At 42.0% G+C, this 14,114-nt stretch overlaps 1 protein-coding gene across 1 annotated transcript in view; it reads right to left on the bottom strand.

Moving 5' to 3' along the window:
* Positions 1-14,114, bottom strand: part of HLCS (holocarboxylase synthetase) — a 507,705-nt gene that overhangs the window by 422,980 nt on the left and 70,611 nt on the right. The gene's annotated exons all lie outside the window — the stretch shown is intronic.

The following is a 14,114-nucleotide window of genomic DNA, read 5'->3' as shown; positions in this document are numbered from 1 at the left end:
AGGGCAAAGCAAATAAGTAGATAGGAGGCCATATGTAAACAGAGAAGGCTGATTGGACGTACAAAATAAGTAGCATTTCTTAATTTAGGTGGGACAGTTTTGGGGAGTTATGTATAAAAACTGAAATTGCTTCTCCCTATAGACTGAATGACCCCATTTTTGTTTATGCCCATATGATCCTGGCACTGGCTCGTCTGACCTGCTGCTTCCTCTTTGCCCCGGTTACGATTGCCTGCTGTGACCATCTCTAAGAGCCCCTTCAGTCTTGTGCTGTACTTAACATGTAGGATTATGTTTTTATTGCACACTTTGCCTTGCAACAGTAACCTGTGGATTCAAAATCTCTTCAACCTCCCCTAATAAAAAGAATATTACTTCTCAAGATGAGGGCAGAATCTCGGTATTCGTTAGAATGCCTAGGAAATGTGTAAACATGATTTAATTTGATACATTGGGGTCCATTTATTAAGGTGCGGACGGACATGATACGATATAGCGGATCATGTCTGCCGCAAATCGATAAATGCAGACAGCGTTTATCATTGCACCAGCAGTTCTGGTGAACTGCTGGTGCCATACCACCCCTTGCAGATTCGCAGCCAATCGTCCGCTAGCAGGGGGTGTCATTCAGCCCGATCGTATTCGATAGGGCGGATTGCTGTTCGCCACCTCTTAGGACTGCTGCTTCTTAACTTCCGCTTCAGCCGGAACTGAAGCGGAGTGGGTCAGATGCAGCATTCGCTGCTTCATAAATAGACCCCATTGCCTGGAAGTTTTAGGCAACCTATAAAATGGATACAGATACTCTGCAAAATGGACAGCAAATGTATATATTTGTAATAATTGTATTAAAAGGACTTCATTTGTTACGGTTTAAAATAACAATTAATAAAAATTACTGTACAATAAGGTGTTTCACAATAGCTAAACATATAGGGTGAGGTAGTGGGTGTAGTGTGATGGGTAAGATCAGTGGTGAGTAACATTTTGGCCTGGCTAGTAGCTTAGAACTTGACATTTTGAGCCCTGTATATGATATATATATATATATATATATATATATATTTATTAACAGTTTAAAATGAGCAGTAGATTCTGACACTTCAAAATTTCATTCAATTCTCTGCCCCTGTATCATGTGACAGTCATCAATAAATCACAGAATCATATGTATGCAATGTGCACATTCTTAGTAGGAGCCTCAGAAAGTGTGCATATTAAACGGGCACAAAGCCCAACATTGCTCATTCATGGTTCAGACAGAGCATACAATTAAAAGAAAAAAACTTTCTTATTTACATATATTATCTTTTTTCTCTTGGTATCCTTTGTCTAAAAGTTATAGGCCCCTATTTATCAAGCCGTTAACCGCAAATACGCTGGAATTCCGCAGCGTAATTCTGGCGAGCCTGATTCCCCTTAGGTATCAAACTCTACAGACCGGCAAAGAAATCTGTGACGTAACATACGATCCACCAGTCTCAGTCCGACACAGATCGATGCTTACGTCACTACAGATGTTCCGAATGCAAATTCGGCACTATCTGACTACTTTTGCTAGTTAACAAAAATCAACCAGGTACTCTCGCCACTATTCCGGCCCAGCGTACCTGGTTTTCAATCAGCCAATAGGATTGAACTTCAATCCTATTGGCTGATCCAATCAGCCAATAGGATTGAGCTTGCATTCTATTGGCTGTTCCAATCAGCCAATAGAATGCAAGCTCAATCCTATTGGCTGATTGGATCAGCCAATAGGATTGAAGTTCAATCCTATTGGCTGATTGCATCAGCCAATAGGATTTTTTCAACCTTAATTCCGATTGGCTGATAGAATTCTATCAGCCAATCGGAATCTAAGGGACGCCATCTTGGATGACGTCACTTAAAGGAACCTTAATTCATCGGGAGTCGTCAGAAGAAGAGGATGCTCCGCGCCGGATGTCTTGAAGATGGACCCGCTCCTCGCCGGATGGATGAGGATAGAAGATGCCGTCTGGGTGAAGACTTCGGTCGCTTGGATGAAGACTTCTCCCAGCTTCGATGAGGACTTCTGCCGGCTTCTTGGAGGATGGATGTCGGATCTTCAAAACTGTAAGTCGATCTTCAGGGGTTAGAGTTAGGATTTTTTAAGGGTTTATTGGGTGGGTTTTATTTTTAGATTAGGGTTTGGGTGCAATAGAGCTAAATGCCCTTTTAAGGGCAATGCCCATCCAAATGCCTTTATCAGGGCAATAGGGAGCTTAGGTTTTTTTTAGTTAGGGTTTTATTTGGGGGGTTGGTTGTGAGGGTGGTGGGTTTTACTGTTGGGGGGTTGTTTGAATTTTTTATTAACAGGTAAAAGAGCTGATTTCTTTGGGGCAATGCCCCGCAAAAGGCCCTTTTAAGGGCTATTTGTAGTTTATTGTAGGTTAGGGTTTTTTATTTTGGGGGAGGGGCTTTTTTATTTTCATAGGGCCCTTAGATTAGGTGTAATTAGTTTAAATCTTTGATAATTTCTTTTTTTTTGTAACAGTGTTTATTTTTTTGTGTAACTTAGTGTTTGTTATCTATTTTTAACTAAGTTGTTAGTTACTTAGTAATTTTTTAGTGTAGATTTAAATCATTTGAGTAGGGTTAGGTTTCTAAATATATAATATAGTTAATTTAAATTGTAGTTTAATGTAGTTTTAGTATAACAGTTAGGGTAGATTAATTATTAATTTAATATAGTTTAATGTAATTTTATTATAAAAGTTAGTGTAGATTAATTATTAATTTAATATAGTTTAATGTAGTTTAATGTAATTTTAGTATAACAGTTAGAGTAGATTAATTATTGGTTTAATATAGTTTAATGTAATTTTAGTATAATAGTTAGGGTAGATTAATTAATAGTTTAATATAGTTTAATTTAATTCTAAAGTTAAGTTTGAATTCATTATAAGATAGGGATGAGTTAATATGTAATATAAAGTTAGCGGGTTGTTAGGTTTAGGGGTTAATAGGTTAATTTAGTTTATGGCGAGGTAGGGGGCTGGCGGTTTAGGGGTTAATAACTTTAGTTGCGGTGAGCTCCGGGAGCGGCGGGATAGGGTTTAATAAGTATATTGTAAGTGACAGCGGTATAGTGGGTTAATAACATAATGTAGGGGACGGCAGATTAGGGGTTAATAACATAATGTAGGTGGCGGTGGGCTCCGGGAGCGGCAGGATAGGGGTTAATAAGTTTATTAGAGTGGTGGTGGGCTCTGGGAGCGGCGGTTTAGGGTTTAATAACTTTATTTAGTTGCGGTGGGGTCCGAGAGCAGTGGGATAGGGGTAAAACAGTGTAGTATAGTGTGGGTGTTTAGTAACAGTATATAAATAAAGCTGTGAAAAAGCCAAATAGCAGCGAGATCGATGACCGTTTAGTTAACAACAGTCTGCTGCTCATCGCCCTGTACTTGGTGCACGGCTTTTTGACAGCTTTTTTTTGGTAACTTTGGAGAACATATTCAGGTCCGCAGCAGCGATGTTAGGCGATGTCAGGCGAGCGTATTGGTGCCGTCGAATGCAAGTAAGTTGACGGCTTGATAAGTAGGCCTCATAGGCTCAGGAGCAGCAGTGCAATACTGGGAGCTAGCTACTGATTGGTGGCTGCCCATATATGTTCCTTGTCATTGGCTCACCTTATGTGTTTAGCTAGCTCCTAGTAATTTATTGCTGCTACTTTCACCTGAAAATATGAGGAGGATGTGACTCCCTCATTTAAAATAGGGGAATTCTTTGTTTCTCATGAGGGGTCCTATACCCATGTTAGTAAAGTGGGAAATAGGGCTTTGCAATAGCTGTTAATAATGACACTTTTTAAACAACTTTCCAATTAACTTCCTTTGTTGAAGAGTAAACCTAGGTAGGCTCAGGAGCAGCAATGCACTACCAGGAGCTAGCTGAAAACACCATGTGAGTGAATGGCAAAAAGTACAAATAAGCAACATCCAATCACAAGCTAGCTCACAAGTGTATTGGTGGTCCTGAGCCTACCTAAGTTCACTATGAAACAAAGGACACCAAGGGGTCGATTTATCAAGCTGCGGTGGACAGGGGCGCATATACGCGCCCCTGTCCACCGCAGATCGCCACTGGCAGGCTAATTTCCGCTGTCGGAATTCAGCGTTTCACACTAGCGCTATTTTGCACTTAGGTGCAATCCTGCCCCCTGCCCGCGCACAACCAATCACGCGCGGGCAGGAGCTATAAATCTCCCCTGTCGGACAAGACCGGGAGATTGAAATTCGCCACCTCAGAGGTGGCGAAAGGTTAGGAAAGCAGTGGGCTGATGACCGCTGCTTGTTAAATACTGACTGCAGGTTCTCTTGTGTCTGATGACCGCTGCTTAATAAATACTGACTGCAGGTTCTCTTGTGTCTGATGACCGCTGCTTGATAAATACTGACTGCAGGTTCTCTTGTGTCTGATGACCACTGCTTAATAAATACTGACTGCAGGTTCTCTTGTGTCTGATGACCGCTGCTTAATAAATACTGACTGCAGGTTCTCTTGTGTCTGATGACCGCTGCTTGTTAAATACTGATTGCAGGTTCTCTTGTGTCTGATGACCGCTGCTTGTTAAATACTGACTGCAGGTTCTCTTGTGTCTGATGACCGCTGCTTGATAAATACTGACTGCAGGTTCTCTTGTGTCTGATGACCGCTGCTTGATAAATACTGACTGCAGGTTCTCTTGTGTCTGATGACCGCTGCTTGAAAAAATACTGACTGCAGGTTCTCTTGTGTCTGATGACCGCTGCTTGTTAAATACGGACTGCAGGTTCTCTTGTGTCTGATGACCGCTGCTTGATAAATACTGACTGCAGGTTCTCTTGTGTCTGATGACCGCTGCTTGATAAATACTGACTGCAGGTTCTCTTGTGTCTGATGACCGCTGCTTGATAAATACTGACTGCAGGTTCTCTTGTGTCTGATGACCGCTGCTTGTTAAATACTGACTGCAGGTTCTCTTGTGTCTGATGACCGCTGCTTGTTAAATACTGACTGCAGGTTCTCTTGTGTCTGATGACCGCTGCTTGATAAATACTGACTGCAGGTTCTCTTGTGTCTGATGACCGCTGCTTGTTAAATACTGACTGCAGGTTCTCTTGTGTCTGATGACCGCTGCTTGATAAATACTGACTGCAGGTTCTCTTGTGTCTGATGACCGCTGCTTGTTAAATACTGACTGCAGGTTCTCTTGTGTCTGATGACCGCTGCTTGATAAATACTGACTGCAGGTTCTCTTGTGTCTGATGACCGCTGCTTGATAAATACTGACTGCAGGTTCTCTTGTGTCTGATGACCGCTGCTTGATAAATACTGACTGCAGGTTCTCTTGTGTCTGATGACTGCTACTTGATAAATACTGACTGCAGGTTCTCTTGTGTCTGATGACCGCTGCTTGATAAATACTGACTGCAGGTTCTCTTGTGTCTGATGACCGCTGCTTGATAAATACTGACTGCAGGTTCTCTTGGTTCTGATGACCGCTGCTTGTTACTTACGGACTGCAGGTTCTCTTGTGTCTGATGACCACTGCTTGATAAATACTGACTGCAGGTTCTCTTGTGTCTGATGACCACTGCTTGATAAATACTGACTGCAGGTTCTCTTGTGTCTGATGACTGCTACTTGATAAATACTGACTGCAGGTTCTCTTGTGTCTGATGACCGCTGCTTGTTACTTACGGACTGCAGGTTCTCTTGTGAGAACCTGCAGTCGTAGGGGGTCGAAAGGCTTGTAAAGCCTTGATAAATCGACCCCTAAGAGAGCAAAGGAGGAAATCTTATAATAGACGTAAGCTGTGTACAGTTTTACAAGTATTGAATATTCCAGACTAAGCTCTGTTACATTAATCAGCACTCTCCCCTTGACCTTTTTCATGGCTGCACCAGCAGAGGACACCGTTAATAGTAAAATTAAGAAATTTGCAAGAGCACCAGAGGTCAGCACTATTCCCTGTCATGTAGCGCTCCAGAACCTACCTAGGTATTTTTTCAACAAAGGATACCATGGAAACAAAGTAAATTGTATAATAGAAGTAAATTGAATTTTTTTTTTAAATTGTATACTCTGTCTGAATCACAAAAGAAAAAGCTTGTGTTTCATATTGCTTTAAAGTCAGCTCCAGAGCAGAAGGACACTACTGGGACTGAACACACCTGGTAAGTAAATGACAAGACATTTATGTGCTTATCACCCATATATGTTAACTCTCAGTAGTGCGTTGCTGTTTCTAAGCCTACCTAGGTGTGCTCTTCAACAAAGGATACCAAAAAAACAAAGTACATCTGGATAGCAAAAGTAAATTGAAAAGTCTCTTAAAATAGATTGCCCTACAGACAGCATTTACAGATGTTGCCCCTATTTATTATTCTGTGTGTACAGTGAGCCATCTAGTGTTCTTGCAAATGTATAACACTGTTAGATGCATTTTTGCAAAAACTGCTGCTATATAGTGCTTCAGACATGTGCATGCTCCTGAAACTACCTACCTGCTTTTCAATAAGCAATAAAAAAGTCAATACACTTTTTAAACTTGTATGATCTGTCAGTCAGAAAAGAAGAATGCTGGGTTTCATGTCCCTTAATTTTCTTCATTCTCTTGGTATTTTTTTTTCTTTAAAGCAAGAATGTAAGTTTAGATGCCGGCCCATTTTTGGTTTACAACCTGGGTTGTCCTTGCTGATTGGACAGCACCAATAAAAAAGTGCTGTCCATGGTACTGAACCAAAAATGTGTTGGCTCCTTAGCTTAGATGCCTTATTTTTAAAATAAAGATAGCAAGAGAACTAGAAATATTGATAATATGAATAAATTAGAAAGTTGCTTAAAATTGCATGCTCTATCTGAATCACAAAAGAAAAAAAACTGAATTTATGTTTACCTGATAAATTACTTTCTCCAACGGTGTGTCCGGTCCACGGTGTCATCCTTACTTGTGGGATATTCTCTTCCCCAACAGGAAATGGCAAAGAGCCCAGCAAAGCTGGTCACATGATCCCTCCTAGGCTCCGCCTTCCCCAGTCATTCGACCGACGTAAAGGAGGAATATTTGCATAGGAGAAATCATATGATACCGTGGTGACTGTAGTTAAAGAAAATAAACTATCAGACCTGATTAAAAAACCAGGGCGGGCCGTGGACCGGACACACCGTTGGAGAAAGTAATTTATCAGGTAAACATAAATTCTGTTTTCTCCAACATAGGTGTGTCCGGTCCACGGCGTCATCCTTACTTGTGGGAACCAATACCAAAGCTTTAGGACACGGATGAAGGGAGGGAGCAAATCAGGTAACCTAGATGGAAGGCACCACGGCTTGCAAAACCTTTCTCCCAAAAATAGCCTCAGAAGAAGCAAAAGTATCAAATTTGTAAAATTTAGTAAAAGTGTGCAGTGAAGACCAAGTCGCTGCCTTACATATCTGATCAACAGAAGCCTCGTTCTTGAAGGCCCATGTGGAAGCCACGGCCCTAGTGGAATGAGCTGTGATTCTTTCAGGAGGCTGCCGTCCGGCAGTCTCGTAAGTCAATCTGATGATGCTTTTAAGCCAAAAAGAGAGAGAGGTAGAAGTTGCTTTTTGACCTCTCCTTTTACCAGAATAAACAACAAACAAGGAAGATGTTTGTCTAAAATCCTTTGTAGCATCTAAATAGAATTTTAGAGCACGAACTACATCCAAATTGTGCAACAAACGTTCCTTCTTTGAAACTGGATTCGGACACAAAGAAGGCACGACTATCTCCTGGTTAATGTTTTTGTTAGAAACAACTTTCGGAAGAAAACCAGGTTTAGTACGCAAAACCACCTTATCTGCATGGAACACCAGATAAGGAGGAGAACACTGCAGAGCAGATAACTCTGAAACTCTTCTAGCAGAAGAAATTGCAACCAAAAACAAAACTTTCCAAGATAACAACTTAATATCAACGGAATGTAAGGGTTCAAACGGAACCCCCTGAAGAACTGAAAGAACTAAATTGAGACTCCAAGGAGGAGTCAAAGGTTTGTAAACAGGCTTGATTCTAACCAGAGCCTGAACAAAAGCTTGAACATCTGGCACAGCTGCCAGCTTTTTGTGAAGTAACACAGACAAAGCAGAAATCTGTCCCTTCAAAGAACTTGCAGATAATCCTTTCTCCAAACCTTCCTGAAGAAAGGATAGAATCTTAGGAATTTTTATCTTGTCCCAAGGGAATCCTTTAGATTCACACCAACAGATATATCTTTTCCATATTTTATGGTAGATTTTTCTAGTTACAGGCTTTCTGGCCTGAACAAGAGTATCAATGACAGAATCTGAGAACCCTCGCTTTGATAAAATCAAGCGTTCAATCTCCAAGCAGTCAGTTGGAGTGAGACCAGATTCGGATGTTCGAACGGACCTTGAACAAGAAGGTCCCGTCTCAAAGGTAGCTTCCATGGTGGAGCCGATGACATATTCACCAGGTCTGCATACCAAGTCCTGCGTGGCCACGCAGGAGCTATCAAGATCACCGATGCCCTCTCCTGATTGATCCTGGCTACCAGCCTGGGGATGAGAGGAAACGGTGGGAATACATACGCTAGTTTGAAGGTCCAAGGTGCTACTAGTGCATCTACTAGAGTCGCCTTGGGATCCCTGGATCTGGACCCGTAACAAGGAACCTTGAAGTTCTGACGAGAGGCCATCAGATCCATGTCTGGAATGCCCCACAACTGAGTAATTTGGGCAAAGATTTCCGGATGGAGTTCCCACTCCCCCGGATGAAATGACTGACGACTCAGAAAATCCGCTTCCCAATTTTCCACTCCTGGGATGTGGATTGCAGACAAGTGGCAGGAGTGAGTCTCCGCCCAATGAATGATTTTGGTCACTTCTTCCATCGCCAGGGAACTCCTTGTTCCCCCCTGATGGTTGATGTACGCAACAGTCGTCATGTTGTCCGATTGAAACCGTATGAATTTGGCCTTTGCTAGCTGAGGCCAAGCCTTGAGAGCATTGAATATCGCTCTTAGTTCTAGAATATTTATCGGGAGAAGAGATTCTTCCCGAGACCAAAGGCCCTGAGCTTTCAGGAGTCCCCAGACTGCGCCCCAGCCCACCAGACTGGCGTCGGTCGTGACAATGACCCACTCTGGTCTGCGGAAGCTCATCCCCTGTGACAGGTTGTCCAGGGACAGCCACCAACGGAGTGAATCTCTGGTCCTCTGATCTACTTGTATCGTCGGAGACAAGTCTGTATAATCCCCATTCCACTGACTGAGCATGCACAGTTGTAATGGTCTCAGATGAATTCGCGCAAAAGGAACTATGTCCATTGCCGCGACCATCAAACCTATTACTTCCATGCACTGCGCTATGGAAGGAAGAGGAACAGAATGAAGTACTTGACAAGAGTTTAGAAGTTTTGATTTTCTGGCCTCTGTCAGAAAAATCCTCATTTCTAAGGAGTCTATTATTGTTCCCAAGAAGGGAACTCTTGTTGACGGAGATAGAGAACTTTTTTCTACGTTCACTTTCCACCCGTGAGATCTGAGAAAGGCCAGGACGATGTCCGTGTGAGCCTTTGCTTGTGGAAGGGACGACGCTTGAATCAGAATGTCGTCCAAGTAAGGTACTACTGCAATGCCCCTTGGTCTTAGCACCGCTAGAAGGGACCCCAGTACCTTTGTGAAAATTCTTGGAGCAGTGGCTAATCCGAACGGAAGAGCCACAAACTGGTAATGCTTGTCCAGAAAGGCGAACCTTAGGAACCGATGATGTTCCTTGTGGATAGGAATATGTAGATACGCATCCTTTAAATCCACCGTGGTCATGAATTGACCTTCCTGGATGGAAGGAAGAATTGTTCGAATGGTTTCCATTTTGAACGAAGGAACCTTGAGAAACTTGTTTAGGATCTTGAGATCTAAGATTGGTCTGAATGTTCCCTCTTTTTTGGGAACTATGAACAGATTGGAGTAGAACCCCATCCCTTGTTCTCCTAATGGAACAGGATGAATCACTCCCATTTTTAACAGGTCTTCTACACAATGTAAGAATGCCTGTTTTTTTATGTGGTCTGAAGACAATTGAGACCTGTGGAACCTCCCCCTTGGGGGAAGCCCCTTGAATTCCAGAAGATAACCTTGGGAGACTATTTCCAGCGCCCAAGGATCCAGAACATCTCTTGCCCAAGCCTGAGCGAAGAGAGAGAGTCTGCCCCCCACCAGATCCGGTCCCGGATCGGGGGCCAACATCTCATGCTGTCTTGGTAGCAGTGGCAGGTTTCTTGGCCTGCTTACCTTTGTTCCAGCCTTGCATTGGCCTCCAGGCTGGCTTGGCTTGAGAAGTATTACCCTCTTGCTTAGAGGATGTAGCACTTGTGGCTGGTCCGTTTCTGCGAAAGGGACGAAAATTTGGTTTATTTTTAGCCTTGAAAGACCTATCCTGAGGAAGGGCGTGGCCCTTACCCCCAGTGATATCAGAAATAATCTCTTTCAAGTCAGGGCCAAACAGCGTTTTCCCCTTGAAAGGAATGTTAAGCAATTTATTCTTGGAAGACGCATCCGCTGACCAAGATTTTAGCCAAAGCGCTCTGCGCGCCACAATAGCAAACCCAGAATTTTTCGCCGCTAATCTAGCCAATTGCAAAGTGGCGTCTAAGGTGAAAGAGTTAGCCAATTTGAGAGCATGAATTCTGTCCAAAATCTCCTCATAAGAAGAATCTTTATTGAGCGCCTTTTCTAGTTCATCGAACCAGAAACACGCTGCTGTAGTGACAGGAACAATGCATGAAATTGGTTGTAGAAGGTAACCTTGCTGAACAAACATCTTTTTAAGCAAACCCTCTAACTTTTTATCCATAGGATCTTTGAAAGCACAACTATCTTCTATGGGTATAGTGGTGCGTTTGTTTAGAGTAGAAACCGCCCCCTCGACCTTGGGGACTGTCTGCCATAAGTCCTTTCTGGGGTCGACCATAGGAAACAATTTCTTGAATATAGGGGGAGGGACGAAAGGTATGCCGGGCCTTTCCCATTCTTTGTTTACAATATCCGCCACCCGCTTGGGTATAGGAAAAGCTTCGGGGGGCCCCGGGACCTCTAGGAACTTGTCCATCTTACATAATTTCTCTGGAATGACCAAATTCTCACAATCATCCAGAGTAGATAACACCTCCTTAAGCAGAGCGCGGAGATGTTCCAATTTAAATTTGAATGTAATCACATCAGGTTCAGCTTGTTGAGAAATTTTCCCTGAATCTGAAATTTCTCCCTCAGACAAAACCTCCCTGGCCCCCTCAGACTGGTGTAGGGGCACTTCAGAACCAATATCATCAGCGTCCTCATGCTCTTCCGTATTTTCTAAAACAGAGCAGTCGCGCTTTCGCTGATAAGTGGGCATTTTGGCTAAAATGTTTTTGATTGAATTATCCATTACAGCCGTTAATTGTTGCATAGTAAGGAGTATTGGCGCACTAGATGTACTAGGGGCCTCCTGTGTGGGCAAGACTGGCGTAGACGAAGGAGGGGATGATGCAGTACCATGCTTACTCCCCTCACTTGAGGAATCATCTTGGGCATCATTTTCTCTAAATTTTGTGTCACATAAATCACATCTATTTAAATGAGAAGGAACCTTGGCTTCCCCACATACAGAACACAGTCTATCTGGTAGTTCAGACATGTTAAACAGGCATAAACTTGATAACAAAGTACAAAAAACGTTTTAAAATAAAACCGTTACTGTCACTTTAAATTTTAAACTGAACACACTTTATTACTGCAAACGTGAAAAAGTATGAAGGAATTGTTCAAAATTCACCAAAATTTCACCACAGTGTCTTAAAGCCTTAAAAGTATTGCACACCAAATTTGAAAGCTTTAACTCTTAAAATAACGGAACCGGAGCCGTTTTTATATTTAACCCCTATACAGTCCCTGGTATCTGCTTTGCTGAGACCCAACCAAGCCCAAAGGGGAATACGATACCAAATGACGCCTTCAGAAAGTCTTTTCTATGTATCAGAGCTCCTCACACATGCATCTGCATGTCATGCTTCCCAAAAACAAGTGCGCAATAGAGGCGCGAAAATGAGGCTCTGCCTATGATTAGGGAAAGCCCCTAGAGAATAAGGTGTCTAATACAGTGCCTGCCGGTTATTTTACATAATTCCCAAGAATAAAATAATTCCTCAAAGCTATGAAGTATTAAAAATGCTTATATATCAATCGTTTTAGCCCAGAAAATGTCTACCAGTCTTAAAAGCCCTTGTGAAGCCCTTTATTCTTATGTAATAAAAATGGCTTACCGGATCCCATAGGGAAAATGACAGCTTCCAGCAATACATCGTCTTGTTAGAAATGTGTCATACCTCAAGCAGCAAAAGTCTGCTCACTGTTTCCCCCAACTGAAGTTAATTCCTCTCAACAGTCCTGTGTGGAAACAGCCATCGATTTTAGTAACGGTTGCTAAAATCATTTTCCTCTTACAAACAGAAATCTTCATCACTTTTCTGTTTCAGAGTAAATAGTACATACCAGCACTATTTTAAAATAACAAACTCTTGATTGAAGAATAAAAACTACAGTTAAACACCAAAAAACTCTAAGCCATCTCCGTGGAGATGTTGCCTGTACAACGGCAAAGAGAATGACTGGGGAAGGCGGAGCCTAGGAGGGATCATGTGACCAGCTTTGCTGGGCTCTTTGCCATTTCCTGTTGGGGAAGAGAATATCCCACAAGTAAGGATGACGCCGTGGACCGGACACACCTATGTTGGAGAAATTGGGTTCAGTGTCCCTTTAATTATTTTACAGCCATCTTTTGTTAACTTGTTTTCCCCGTCCTCTGCCCTTTTTAAAGAAGGATACAAATACTACATTTGTGCATTTTACTGAGTCCCACCATGTATATTCCAACTCCTAAGCATGCACCACTGCATGTGAGAAATTGCACTAATTCTGTCTCTCCCTAGCTATGCCCTGTCTGCTGAAATATCCTTGTATAGCTTCAACCTGATCTCTCTTACCTGCTCAATATTCTCTTTATTGTCGCCTTTATTTTCTGCTCTGCCAGATTTCTCCATATAAGTGATACAATATATTATGTTAAATATTTGCCATGTGATACTCTGGTCGTATTAGTAAGCTAGAAATGAGACACATGCGCCACTTTATCATTAAAGCAGGACTATTGCTTGTGACAGCTTCCTTCTGATGGCAGCCACTGGGCAAGTTCATTTTCTAAACAAACTTTATAAGTACATGAATCAGAAACAAGTCAGGACAAGAGAGAATCTTCAAACAACAAGTTCCACTTAGATTCACCACAAAGTAAACTGGATTTATGCAGCTTTCAACTACAAAACCAGAGTTGCATCTGAATATTATTCATCTACAGTCATTATTTTATGCTCTTCAAGCCTCCAGCTCCCAATGCTCAACCGCAAATCCAAATACTGTTTAAACCAACATTCCGCCCAGCCCCAAGTGCTCACACAAAACCCACTCATGACTGCTTACACTCCACTCTACTGCACATACATAGTTCCCAATACTAACAATCTTATAGCTGTTAGCAATCCATTCTCTTGGTTATCTGCAACTGCATCCATCTCCACCCATTTAACGCATTAACCCACATGGAAGTTCCTGCAGATCATAAAACCTGGCTCTCCTCAACTAATACCACCTTAACAACTAGGGGTGATGTACACTTCAGCCACACTCAGTGTACCTGGGACATACAAAGGAAGGCATAGCGATTCTAGTATTCTATTACCGCACTAACCAGAACATTTCCGACTCATTAAAGCTTCTCATTCACATGTTTTGAATCTCTTTTTCTTTTCTTCTATTGGTCCCAAGACCAGTTTCACAATGTATTTAAATCAAATTATACAATACCCCTACATTTGCAAAACATTAAAAAAACAATCAGCCATAAAATACAGTGGAATTGCATAATTAGCAAGTGCATAAAAAAGGATAATAAAAAGACATATTCAAAATGTAATTCCATTTGCCAGCCCCTAGGATACCAAGAGATCAAAATAAATTTGATATTAGAAGTTTAATTTGAACCTGCATGTCCCATTAATTTATTAATGAATTGGCTTGTGAACCCATAA

The sequence above is a fragment of the Bombina bombina genome, chromosome 3 (genome assembly GCF_027579735.1).
Source record: "Bombina bombina isolate aBomBom1 chromosome 3, aBomBom1.pri, whole genome shotgun sequence".
Taxonomy (NCBI): Eukaryota; Metazoa; Chordata; class Amphibia; order Anura; family Bombinatoridae; genus Bombina; species Bombina bombina.
This window is presented reverse-complemented; position numbering and strand designations above follow the sequence as displayed.